Source organism: Seriola aureovittata, chromosome 16 (assembly GCF_021018895.1).
Source record: "Seriola aureovittata isolate HTS-2021-v1 ecotype China chromosome 16, ASM2101889v1, whole genome shotgun sequence".
In the NCBI taxonomy this organism is placed as follows: Eukaryota; Metazoa; Chordata; class Actinopteri; order Carangiformes; family Carangidae; genus Seriola; species Seriola aureovittata.
The window spans coordinates 25,451,323-25,463,619 of record NC_079379.1 but is presented as its reverse complement, the minus strand read 5'-3'; the positions used below and the strand labels follow the sequence as shown (position 1 = coordinate 25,463,619).

Here is a 12,297-nt window from a genome sequence, read left to right as displayed (position 1 = left end):
AGGATCGTGGCATTTCCTTTCTTAACTTGGCATTGGCAGCACAACTTGTCCCTGAGGGTTTTCTCTAAAGCAGGGGTTCCCAACTCACAGCTGTGCCGAGCTGCAACTTGCAAAGCCAAAAGGTTTAACAGAACTGACCATGTAAGACACATGTAACTGTAGGTGTGTGATACAGTCAGACAGTGTACTGACAGCTTCTGTCCACTTGGACTTTTTCTTGAAATCAGGAAGTTTTACAAGAACTTTTCATTCATCTCTTTTTCAGATTTTTGGTTCCTGACTTCCTGAGTCATGAGAATATTATTAATTATTATAACAGTTATGTAATCCTGTGATTAAGGGTCGAAGGTCGACATCACTTCTTATTAAAACAGACTGGGAACCACTGGTGCTCAAGCTGCAGCTTTTAAATTCTGAGAGCAGCAGTTGTTTTCAGTTGAACATTCTGTTGCTATAGCAACCGCTGCTGAAAGTTCCACAGCTGTTACAATGTAACTGACATCAGGGGCCGGTTTCTGACTGTGTCTAAAAGAGAACAAACAGCCAGACTTCTGAATTCAACAACTCAAACAAACAGTTTAGTTCTTGAATATCTTAAACCAGACTGTGGTACAATGAATTCTGGGTAAATTTAGACTTAAAAAAAAAAAAGGCCAATCAATCACTCACTCCATTTACCCTCAGCAGAAAATGTTTGTCTCCAGGAAGAATTCAACAGTTACAAGAGTCTATGAAGAGTGAAACAATAAAAAATCAAATCTGATTTGGTCTTAAAACTCTTTCTCTTTGCTCTCTCCATAACTATGTTAGCTAACCACAAATTATGGGCCATGTTTTCCTTTTTCTTGTTGTTGGGTGCTGTTGGTCAGCACAGGTGTCATTGATTGTTACCATGGTAACATTAGTCTTAGGACTGAGTTCACCTGGGTGTAAGGTGTCTAATGTTTTGTCAGTCTTTATTAGTGAAACAGTCTGACTAACATCAGACTGATCTGTCTGCACCAACATTACAGAAATATCCTTTTGAAACTGTTTTCAGTTGAACATTATGTTGCTATAGCAACCAGCAGTTACAATTTCACTGACGTCAGATCTGTGTGTACGAGCAAATATTGACAGGGATCTTTTATCTGATCTTCAGATAATCTTGCTGGAACATTATCTGTAGGTTCTCTTTTATTACAGGTGCTTTGCGAAATGTCAATGTAGCCACATGCTAGCCACTGTATGATTTATGATTTTGATTTATGAAGTAGGAGTGGGATTCAATAAGTGTTGACTTCTTCCCACTCCCTTTCGGATGTGGTTGACATTGCATTGCATCATGTTTTCTGTAGGTATAAGTTCACTGTTTTGTTTTATGTTTGTTTTTGTTTTTTCTTTTTTTCTTTCTTTCACACATTCGAAATAAAATGACCAAATCAAAACTGTAGCATTTTAAGTAAGTGTTAAGTTATTGTTATATGTTTTACTGGTTTTTAGTTTCAGCTACAATTCAATAACGCTGACGGGTTTCCCAACTCAGCAGCTCATTATGTTCTATACAATTCGACATAAACGTGGCATGACTCCAATGGTATCTAAGTTTTTGCTCATTTGCAACCCCACCCACTGAATCTGGTTTCCAATAGTTTTCATAATTGGCTCAAAGGAGAAAGAGAAACCAAAAACTCAGAATAACAAAGAACAAAATCAACTTTCCCCAAGTTTCCTGTGTTGCTCATAATGCAGAACATTTAACCATTTTCTGTCACATCCTCCTCATTTGACTAATCTCTTTCTAATTTGCCTAATCTGTCACATTGTTGAGAAAACATGAAGATGATAAAAGCCTTTACTATCACGGATGAACCCGTAGAGTCTCAGCTCCAGACACTTAAACCTTTTCTGGCTGTACGTCTGTAGATTTCTCTACTAAAGACAAGAAGCATGAACTGACGAGCTCGACCGTCTGTCCTTCATCACCAGCTGCTGGCAGCTGTCCAGCATGTCTCAGCAAACACATGACTCACATGGTTGTTCTCTTCCGTCCACATCTGTATCATCTCTTCCATGAATAGAATCTGAGGATGAGCAACTTAAAAAGGTTTATTTAAATACAGGAAGTAGCTTTCAGGAAGAAACCCTCACTGTCACTGATTTCTCTCCAAATTTAAAGGATTACTTCACACTAATTACAACATGTTTTCTTACTGGAGTCTCATCAGGAAGATCATTTTGCTTTTAACTGACAAAGTGTTGTGATCTCTGCCCCTGACATGTGATCTCTGAAGTCCATATGACAAAGGTGAAAGCTCCGCTGGTACATTTAGTTAGCTTTGTTTTGTTAAACTACGATTTCAAGTCAACACACATTTCAGTCAGTTGTCTCTGTCTGTCCATTAGATTTAATGTGAAGCTTTGAGGAGAAACAGACAAAAACAAAGTGAGTGTCAAAGGGGAAACCTGTGAGTCATCAGTCATCAGCTGTTTTCTTTCTTTCATTAGACAAGAACTGACTGGAAAACGATGAGTAAAGGGACTTTACATCAGACTGCATGAACACCTACCTCCTCATCTACAGTCAAACACCCAGCTGCTACTGCAGCTGCCCGTCAGATCAGCCGCCATCACTTCCTGTCATCATCAGGTCTGATGTCACTGTCACTTCCTGTTCACACACCTCCTCTCTCTGTGTCTGTCTCCATCTAGGTGTTACATTCAGGTGTTACAGTCAGTCAGGTTTAACAGTCAGTCAGTCAGTCAGTCAGTCAGTCAGGTGTAACACTCAGTCAGTCAGTCAGTCAGTCAGTCAGTCAGTCAGGTGTTACACTCAGTCAGGCAGTCAGTCAGTCAGTCAGGTGTAACAGTCAGTCAGTCAGTCAGTCAGTCAGGTGTTACACTCAGTCAGTCAGTCAGTCAGTCAGTCAGTCAGTCAGGTGTAACAGTCAGTCAGTCAGTCAGTCAGTCAGTCAGTCAGGTGTTACACTCAGTCAGTCAGTCAGTCAGTCAGTCAGTCAGTCAGTCAGTCAGTCAGTCAGGTGTAACACTCAGTCAGTCAGTCAGTCAGTCAGTCAGGTGTAACAGTCAGTCAGTCGTTACATTAACAGATGTTCTCACTGACAACAGTGTAATCATGTTAGAGCACAAACACCTGGAGATGAAACATTAAACATCTCATTATCATATTTAATTAACGGTCACAGCCTTTTACTCACACACGATCATTTATTGTTATTGTTGTTGTTTTCAGGATCATTTGTGTAAATTATTCAGAACTGACTCTTTTCCCCCCATTCTCTTCATTCAGTGAACAGATGATGACTAATTAACTGACTGACTGACTGACTAACTGACCGACTGACCGACTGACTGACTGACTGACTGACCGACTGACTGACTGACTGACTGACTGACTAACTGACTAACTGACTGACTGACTGACTGACTGACTGACTGACTGACTAACTGACCGACTGACTGACTAACTGACCGACTGACTGACCGACTGACTGACTAACTGACTGACTGACTGACTAACTGACCGACTGACTGACTGACTGACTGACTAACTGACCGACTGACTGACTAACTGACTGACTGACTGACTAACTGACCGACTGACTGACTGACTGACTAACTGACCGACTGACTGACTGACTAACTGACTGACTGACTAACTGACTGACTGACTAACTAACTGACTGACTGACTGACTGACTGACTAACTAACTGACTAACTAACTGACTAACTAACTGACTAACTAACTGACTAACTAACTGACTAACTAACTGAATGACTAACTAAGTGACTAAGTGACTAACTAATAATAACAATGAAACACAGCTGTGTGAAGGTGTTTCATGAATGTTCCAGTTTCACAGAGACTAATAACGGAGACATCAGTGTCATGGCGCTGACAGACCAGGTGACAGACCAGGTGACAGACCAGGTGACAGACCAGGTGACAGACCAGGTGACAGACCAGGTGACAGACCAGGTGACAGACCAGGTCAGGTTTACACTCCAACAACAAACAGCTGTTTGAACGAAGGAGAAGCTTCTCAAACACACAATGAAAAACTTTTACTGCTGAAATGTCAAATATGTATTTGAGGTGGAGGTCGTCATCACAGACCAACACACTCGAATCACCTGACAACAAAGAGAGAGATGAACAGAGGAAAATGACATCTGATCCATAATGGGATCAAAGGTCAAAGTTTAATGCTCTAATAATGTTTTTGATATTGAGCTTAATAAATCCAGCATCAGTCAGACTCTGTCCTACAACACCATGTACCTGCAGGTCAAACACATCAGGCTGCTCAATGAGAAAGTAACAGGTAAACATGGTCAAAGTGTCCGTCTGCTGCCATGAAGGATTCACTGCTCATTCTTCATTTTCTCCAGTTTTTCATCCTTTGTTTTATATCTTTTGTATTAAAGTTTAATAAGGTCTTTTTTAGTGATTTAGAGGCTTTGCCTTTGTTTTCCGTCTCTTGTGTGAAGCCGTTCACCTTTCCTGCCCAGGTGTTCTGACGGGTCTCGGAGCGACTTCTTCTCCTTAAAGACGGACTTTGACCAGGACGAGCTCCAGCTCCACGCTCAGCAGCTTCCTGTTTATCATCCTGGTATTTTGAGGGGGAGTAACCCGTAGCTCCACCAGGCTTCGGGGGGGTGTACCCTACAGCTCCGGCAGCAGGTGGATTAGTGACGTCACCACCGTCTCTCTCTGTGATCTTCCGGTTGGTCGGCGGCAGGGAGTGGCTCCTCCTCCCGGGGTTCTTCTGGAACGTCCTCCCTGTGCGTCCTGATTGGTCGACCGGCCTCCCCAGCAGCTCCTGCTTTAACTGGTAGCTCTTTGCAGACGGCCCAATGAGGTGAAGTCCTTGGTCCGTCTCACACACGAGCACTGAGTTGTGAATGTGTTTGTTTTTGTGGATTCTCTCTAACAGAGCTTTTGCTCCAGGATCCATGTCCTGCAGAGGAACTTCCTGGGTGCGCAGTGATTGGCTGAGATCGTTCAACAGGCTCTGGAGTTTACTGGCGGCTGTCTTTGTACTCCTCCCCAGTAGAGAGATGTTGTTACTATCACCAACTTCAATCACTTCTACTGTGACGTTATGGTTCTCCAGGATGATGTCAATGTCTTTCCTCCTGAGCTGCGATGCGTACCTGAACACATCGGCATCAACCACAAAGGACTCTGTTCCACGTCTGACTGAAGGCCGCTGGTCTGATCCTGAAGAAGGAGCTCTGGACTCTGGAGAGGCGGGATCATGGAGGTGACGGGTGAGGGGGGGGAGGCTCCGGACACTGAGCTGCTGCTGTAGTGTCTGGAAACAGCTGAGGAGGAATTAAGACTTCGCTCCAAACGAACCTTCACAGCTTTGAGCCTCAAAAACGAACCTTCGACTCGCAGCTGATCTCTGCTCAGGTCTGTCGTCACAAAGTCATGTGACCTGAGGATTTCTCTCACCTCTGACTCATCTGGGAAAGCATTCAGGTGGACCGTGGCCGTCACCAGGAAATCCATCTGAGGAGAGGAGAGAAGACGTAATGACACTCAGACAAAAACTAATCATCTGATCCGTCACATGACTCCAGCTGCACCTGTGGAAACAGACACATGATGTGTCCTGCTGGCTGATTGAGTCAGTGATCGACTGGCCTCAGTTTAGGATGTAACAGAGGATAAAGCTGCTTTAACACAACAGCCACAGAACAGAACAAATAGTATAAGTATATGTCATATAGCATATCAGGAGCTGAGATTTCTGACTTTCCAAAAACAAAGTTTACAGCTCATAATAATAATAATAATAATAATAATGATCATATAATACTGAATGTGTATTTTCCACTTCTCAGCAATACAAAAGTAATCTAATAATGTCAAACCAAAAAAAGACAAATCTTTACTGTTACAATTTATTTTACCAATATTTTTGAATTCTTCTTTACAGTATTATTCAACCTTTGGTCTTTGAAGCTTGACCATCACCTTTTCCTACTGAAAACAAAGATCTTAAGATTGAAGATATAATTAGATTTCTTTGCTAAAACAGCTGGGTGCTGTGCTTCTTAACAGTGTAATAGTTTGCGACTATTTCCAGCTGCGGAATAAAACACATTTTGTGGCATAGTGAGAGGAAACTATGGTGACTGTGTTCATTATAACAAAGGACACATGTCCCTCAGTTTGACTCCCTGATGTGTTTTTCAGTCTCTGTACAACAGGTGATCTGAGAGACTCACCTGGCCACAGAGACGTTCCTGCTGGTGGATCAGTCTGTAACTGAGCAGCCTGGAGTCGGTCTGTGAAGTCTCTCCAGCTCAGATATGATCTATGATGTCATCACTTCATTAGCATCACTTGTTACAGGGTTAGTTTATCATGTCTCATCATCATATTATCTGCTGGTTGTTATTAGTTAATCTCTTGTCTGAATATTACAGAGGCCCGAGAGGCAAGTCTTATTTTTTTCTTTTTTGCAAGGATCATTTTTCTAATGAACGTTTCGTCGAAAGTGAAAGTAAAGCTTCAGGAAGAACGAGTCTGTTGTTCGCAAGTTTATCTTAATGAAAACAACGGTCCGTTGAAACAGTGACTCCAGATTAAAGCAGCAGAAATTAACAAGTAAAAACGAGTTTTCTGATCAGAAACTAACAACTAACTTTTAGAAGCAGCAGCGAGTGAATGAGTGAATCGACCTCTGCTTCACTGCTTCATGTTTCCACTGAGGCCCAGAGGTCAGACACTTACTTCTTCTTCTCTTCACTGGACCTCCGCGGCGGGTACTGCAGCGTCCGACAAACCGAAACTCATGACGTCACGTCCGGTCCAGGGAACAATTCCTTTCACAATAAAATAAAATAAAGTACTTCTCGACCTTTTTCCTCAGTAAGAAAATGTACATATTTCCCGCCGTTGAAACTAATTAATAATATTGTTGTTGTTATTTTGTTTGTTTTTCAATCTGCAAAACACTTTAACTGTATCAATGTAAACTCCATTAAACATTTCAAATAAATATTAAAGAAGATAAAATAACTCACTATAAGGGGCAAAAAAAAGTCGTGCCTTAAAATACTCATATATTCATAATTAAGAGTTTATCACCTCATTTATCTTTATTCTACCTTAGCAAAGATAATAACGTTCACTGGGACCGACAGTCAGTTTAACTATGTTTAATTACTGAGGCTCAACCCTGTTAAAGGTCGGTCACTGATTAAAAACACGTATTTCTCCTTAATTACAGACGTCAGGTGTTTCACATACGAGGTAGATGTCTGTTGGATCACTGTAAACCCAGCCCGAGGAAATCTTGTTTTATTGCCATTAGATAAAAGGAGAATGACTCAAACTGTAGATCTATAATCCACACCGTGACAGGAGTAAGACCCGGATTTGAGATCATTTTAAATTTGCTGGACTATTTATTTGGTACAATATCGCCCTCACGCGGATCTTTAACAGTATTAAACAATGTGTTTCAGCTTAAAGCGCTAATAAATCAGTATTTCAAACTGTACGTCCTCTTCTTAAACAAAGATCTCAGTTCATTTTCAGACTCCATGTGCTCATATAAACAAACATTACAGTAAATTATTCTTGTCAAACATGTTTTTCATTGTAATGTTTCAGACATGATGCGTCTGTTGAAACTGTTTGACACGGAAGAAGGAAGTTTTATTTTGGAGATTACTGCACATCTAAAAACTCCTACTGAAGCACTGAAGGTCTGATCAGGATGAAAAGTTTGCTGTTTTGATTTACAAACCTTTTTGAATTTCAGGATTTTAATTTAAATCAAGTCGAGACGAAACCTGCTGCACAAAGACACGATGAATGAAACCAGTTGTGGTCTCATTATATTTGTTATTCTATGAAAATCCTGTAACAACACTGTGCTGACAGTTTCTATAACAAACAAGTTACAACCACAGTAAATGTGTTCAGATCAAGTTTATTTCAACAGTGTTTCATATATTTACAAAGACTAATAATGAAAGTATAAGGGACATGATGCAGAGGGCCACAGCTGGTCACCTTGGTTTTTTGTCTAGAAAAACATGGCTACAACAACTAATTACTGTATGGTGAGAAACGTTTCAGTAACTCAAGGATTGCAAAGGGATGATGTGAGAAATCTGCAGATGTTGTTCCTACTATTCCCCAGTAGGGGTTAGTAAAAGTTTTATTATTTTTATTGTCAGAAAAACTAATGCACCCACTTCACAAGCTGCAGGTTTCTTCTTCTATAGATAAATTACTGATGCGCAGTGACTCATGTGAGTGAGACCAGGATGAACTTCAGCGGCCTGGGGCTTTGGTTTAGGTCGGGACCATTCAACACATTTCTTCTTCTGTGCTTCTATTTCCTGTAAAAGAAAAAAAGAAGTCAGTTGTTACTGATAAAAACCAGTTTGTTAATACAGTCGTTTTGGTTTTTAAATCTACAACCATCAGCTTTGTCCCATGTTGAGCTCTGGTGAGGAGTTTGACCTTGTACAACCATAATAACTTTAGATGTTAAAACTATCAACACCACTTCCATTGCTGTGGTGATCTGACGATGCAAGTGACTGTGGATAACTGATTACTGACAACAGTACGTTAATGTACTTTCAAACAGATCGCTGTTTAAAATGTAGTTACAGACCTGTGATCCCTCCATGTCGATGTCAGCTGACTCCCAGCTCCTCCTCCTCCGCAGGGGTCTGGAAGCCGCCTCCCATCCATCCGTTACACCCACTTATCCTTCGCGGGGTTGGGGGGTGACATGGTGGGTGACATGGTGGGGTCACCTTGTTCAGGTCTCCAGTCCATCACTGAAACAGAGACAGAACTGTTCACACCTATGAACAGTTTAGAGAAAGATTCAAACACAGAACGTTCTCTGCACCAGCTTTTACTAATAATATATTATAGTCACCTTCAATGATGAACAGGTATAATATAATAATAACCAGCTGACAGTTTGTGTGAGGTTTACCTATAACCCTGCCATGAAGAGCCACAGCAGGGCCTCAAACAGCCCCAGGTCTCTCTAGCAGACACTACAGGAAAGGACAGGGCCACATCAGGCCCGGCCTCGCTGGAAGGTCTGCACCACACCTACAGGTTCACGCACATACAGCAAGACCTGTGGCAACCAATTATGATTTCTGTCTCAGTCATAAATGCCCATCACACAGCGCCACAGCCTAATGAGAAATATTTAGAGAAAATGAAGTGAATCTTAATTCTGGTGAGGCTGTAGGATAAAAAAATTTTTTGGGTTAGCTGTATCATTAATTTCAGAATTACATTAATCTGTTAAACTTTTATATTATGTTGGTAGAGTCAGACTTGAAAACCTGCATTTTCCCTGTTTGCTGTTTAATATCAACAGATAAAGTTTCCAGACTTGCACTGTGAGTGGAATTTAAATTCTTCTGGACTATGACAAAACCAATATGATAACAATGAATATTAAGATTAAAATAAAGGAGGAACAAGACAATGTAGATTAAATGAGACATGCAAACCAACTACTTTCAACTGACAAGAATCTTTCAAATAAAATTTTATCTTAAAAAAAAAATACAAACCTGTATCTTCAGTGTTTTGTCAGACTCCTACAGGAGGATCAGGTGTCAGTCAGGAGCTGAGAGTACAGCCGGGCCTGGACTCATCTCAGCAGTCCTGTAAAACAGCAGTTTACTTTGCTAAGTATTGATATTGTTATAGATGTAAGTGAAGGTCTCTTCATGCTTTATGTGGCATGAAGGGATGAGAGGTGAACAGCTCATACAGGACTGGGCATTACTAGTCTGTTAGCAGCTGTATAGTTACTCTCTAATACTGCAGAATAAAAGAAGTTCATCTAATTATAAACACTGGTGATATCTTTCCTTGAATAAACTCCTATTACTATGATCTATTACTATATAAATGTGAGTAAAGTGTGTGACAATATACAATAATATAGACTTTGCATTATGTAGAGTTCTACCAGACAATGCTGATCATGATACTTCCGGTGCAACTTTCCCTTCATTAATTAATTTAGAAAACTTAACAGATTTATTTTCAAACATAAAGCAGACAGTGATCTATCAATACGAAAATAATAATTGATGTCTAAGCAGTGCATCAGCTGATATAATCATTGGTGGCAGTGAAAACCTGCAGACTCATCCTTTCATGGCACAGATGTAGTGATAATAATAATTTATTTACTGTACATAATAACCAGTTTGTGTGAGGTTTACCTATAACCCTGCCATGAAGAGCCACAGCAGGGCCTCAAACAGCCCCAGGTCTCTCTAGCAGACACTACAGGAAAGGACAGGGCCACATCAGGCCCGGCCTCGCTGGAAGGTCTGCACAGCTCACACACATGGAAACCGCCATGATGTTTGTAAAGAGCGTGTTAGCTTGTTAGCATGTTAGCAACTCCATCCTGTCTAACACATTCACATGAGCTGGAAATAAAAACCTGCTGCTGTTAAAGTGATAAAGCCAAACATACCTCGGCATGTTTAGTCTGTGGCACAGAAACGTCTCCAGTCTGTAAACAACACGGAAAATAATTAATAACTGATTTTTAAAAACCCGCCACGTTTAAGACACAGGCAGCAGAAGTCCTGTTCCCACATTCAACCCGTTTAAACCCGTTTAAAACGGTTGAATGTCTCAACAAAAGACACCATTTCATTTTAATACTTTACCTCTAAAACTTTTCACTGAGTCAGAAACTTGGTATATTTTATAATTGGAGGCAGATGGAGACAGATTCAGTTCACTCACCTCCGCAGTTTCCTCGCTGTGTTCGACTGAAACTTCCGCCCGGATGTGACGTATGTCAAGGATACGTACAGGGGACGCCCAGCAGGGGGCGGTAACATATCAAAAATGGCTGCCAAATGTTAGAGCGGAAATTAGCGTCCTCTCTTCAGATAAATTTAATAAATACTTTATTTGTCGGCTGTTTGGTAACATACAATATCATCAATATATTACTGATGATGTAATATATTGATTATGTCTTTAAATAGGGAGATATTTTCTTATTTTGTGACAAATTAATGTGACTTCTGTATTTCAATTAAGATCGTAGGTGACATTTTACCACCAGAGGTTTTTCTGTTTCACCAAAGTTTATTGGTTTCAGACCAGACTCTGATGAAACACACTGTAATCTGAAAACTACTGTAAATACGTTTCCCAGTGTGACGTCAAGCAGCTTAGTGGCTTCTTCAAATGATAAAACAGAAAGAAGAACCGTCTTAATTATGTCAGAACCATCTCACCACAAGGTCCATGTGATCACTGTGGAGCTTTTGATCATAGCACATGGTCTTCATCAACAGATTAAGTTTTCCCGGTTGTCTTGTGATTATAGATTATAGATGTTAAAATTCACATTTTTCTAAAGACTTTAAGGACGTCTCGTCCATGTTGCTGAACCCTGACGTTCAGAGCTCCTCCTTCGCTTTGGAAACAGCAGCTGACTAAACAATCTCAACACCTGGTCCATTGAGTAGCAGTTCTGGACCTTTCAATCATATCACATTTCATCAGCAGATACAGTTTGAGTTACAAACTTGACGCTATAACAGCACTTTGACATTCTGAACTGTAAAACTCACTCAGAGTCTAAACTCCTGTTTTCCATGATTCCTCCTCTATAAGAAGAAACAGTCAAACTTTATTGATGCACTGAAACTTCTGGATTTAACTGCATCTCAATGTTATAAAAATAATAAGTGACAAAGCCAGAGAAAGCTGAAACTGATGCAAGAGAGGATCACGATGCCGTTCTGGCTCCACGCCGCTTTCCTCTCGACCACGAGGACTGAAGAATTTCACCTCATTCTGGCGAGCAGGGATCAGGTGAGGCGGATTACATGCTCATTAAGCTCCAAAGTCTGAATCAAACCTCGATGATCCTCAAACTGCAGCCTTCACAAAGCCTCAGATCACTGCGTGGTTTCATAAGAGAGGCTGGGAACCAGCTGGAGCCTCAGCTGCACCTCCGCTCCCCTGGTTTCAGTCACCGATGCTGCGTCCAGATCGGCCTGGACTGAGGCTCCACGTGCCCGTCGCACACACAGAAGGGGCCCTGCCAGCTGACGTTACAGTCAGGCAAGTTAAAACCAAGGCAGAGCAGGAAAAGCATCAATATATTTATATTGTTAAAGAGAACGGTCCAAAACAAAGCTGCTTCCTGAACTGATCCAAACCCAAACTAACCAAGGTTTTAGTGAAATAAACAAACACATTTTAAGTATGTTTGATAATCGATCATTTATGAAACAGA

At 40.9% G+C, this 12,297-nt stretch overlaps 1 long non-coding RNA gene and 2 other non-coding genes across 4 annotated transcripts; all 3 read right to left on the bottom strand.

The window, feature by feature from the left end:
* Positions 1–7,940: 7,940 nt before the first annotated feature.
* LOC130183681 (uncharacterized) lies at positions 7,941–10,844 on the bottom strand. 2 transcript variants are annotated; one of them, XR_008829874.1, is made up of 5 exons: positions 10,785–10,844; positions 10,507–10,545; positions 9,584–9,677; positions 8,653–8,848; positions 7,941–8,371 (listed from the first exon to the last, which is right to left on the bottom strand). It is a non-coding gene; the product is annotated as an uncharacterized LOC130183681 (long non-coding RNA). The 2 variants fall into 2 exon arrangements; XR_008829875.1 differs by having other exon boundaries at positions 8,653–8,821.
* On the bottom strand, positions 8,969–9,102 carry LOC130184437 (small nucleolar RNA SNORA9). Its single transcript, XR_008830004.1, has one exon. It is a non-coding gene; the product is annotated as a small nucleolar RNA SNORA9 (small nucleolar RNA).
* On the bottom strand, positions 10,230–10,363 carry LOC130184436 (small nucleolar RNA SNORA9). Its single transcript, XR_008830003.1, has one exon. It is a non-coding gene; the product is annotated as a small nucleolar RNA SNORA9 (small nucleolar RNA).
* Positions 10,845–12,297: the final 1,453 nt, after the last annotated feature.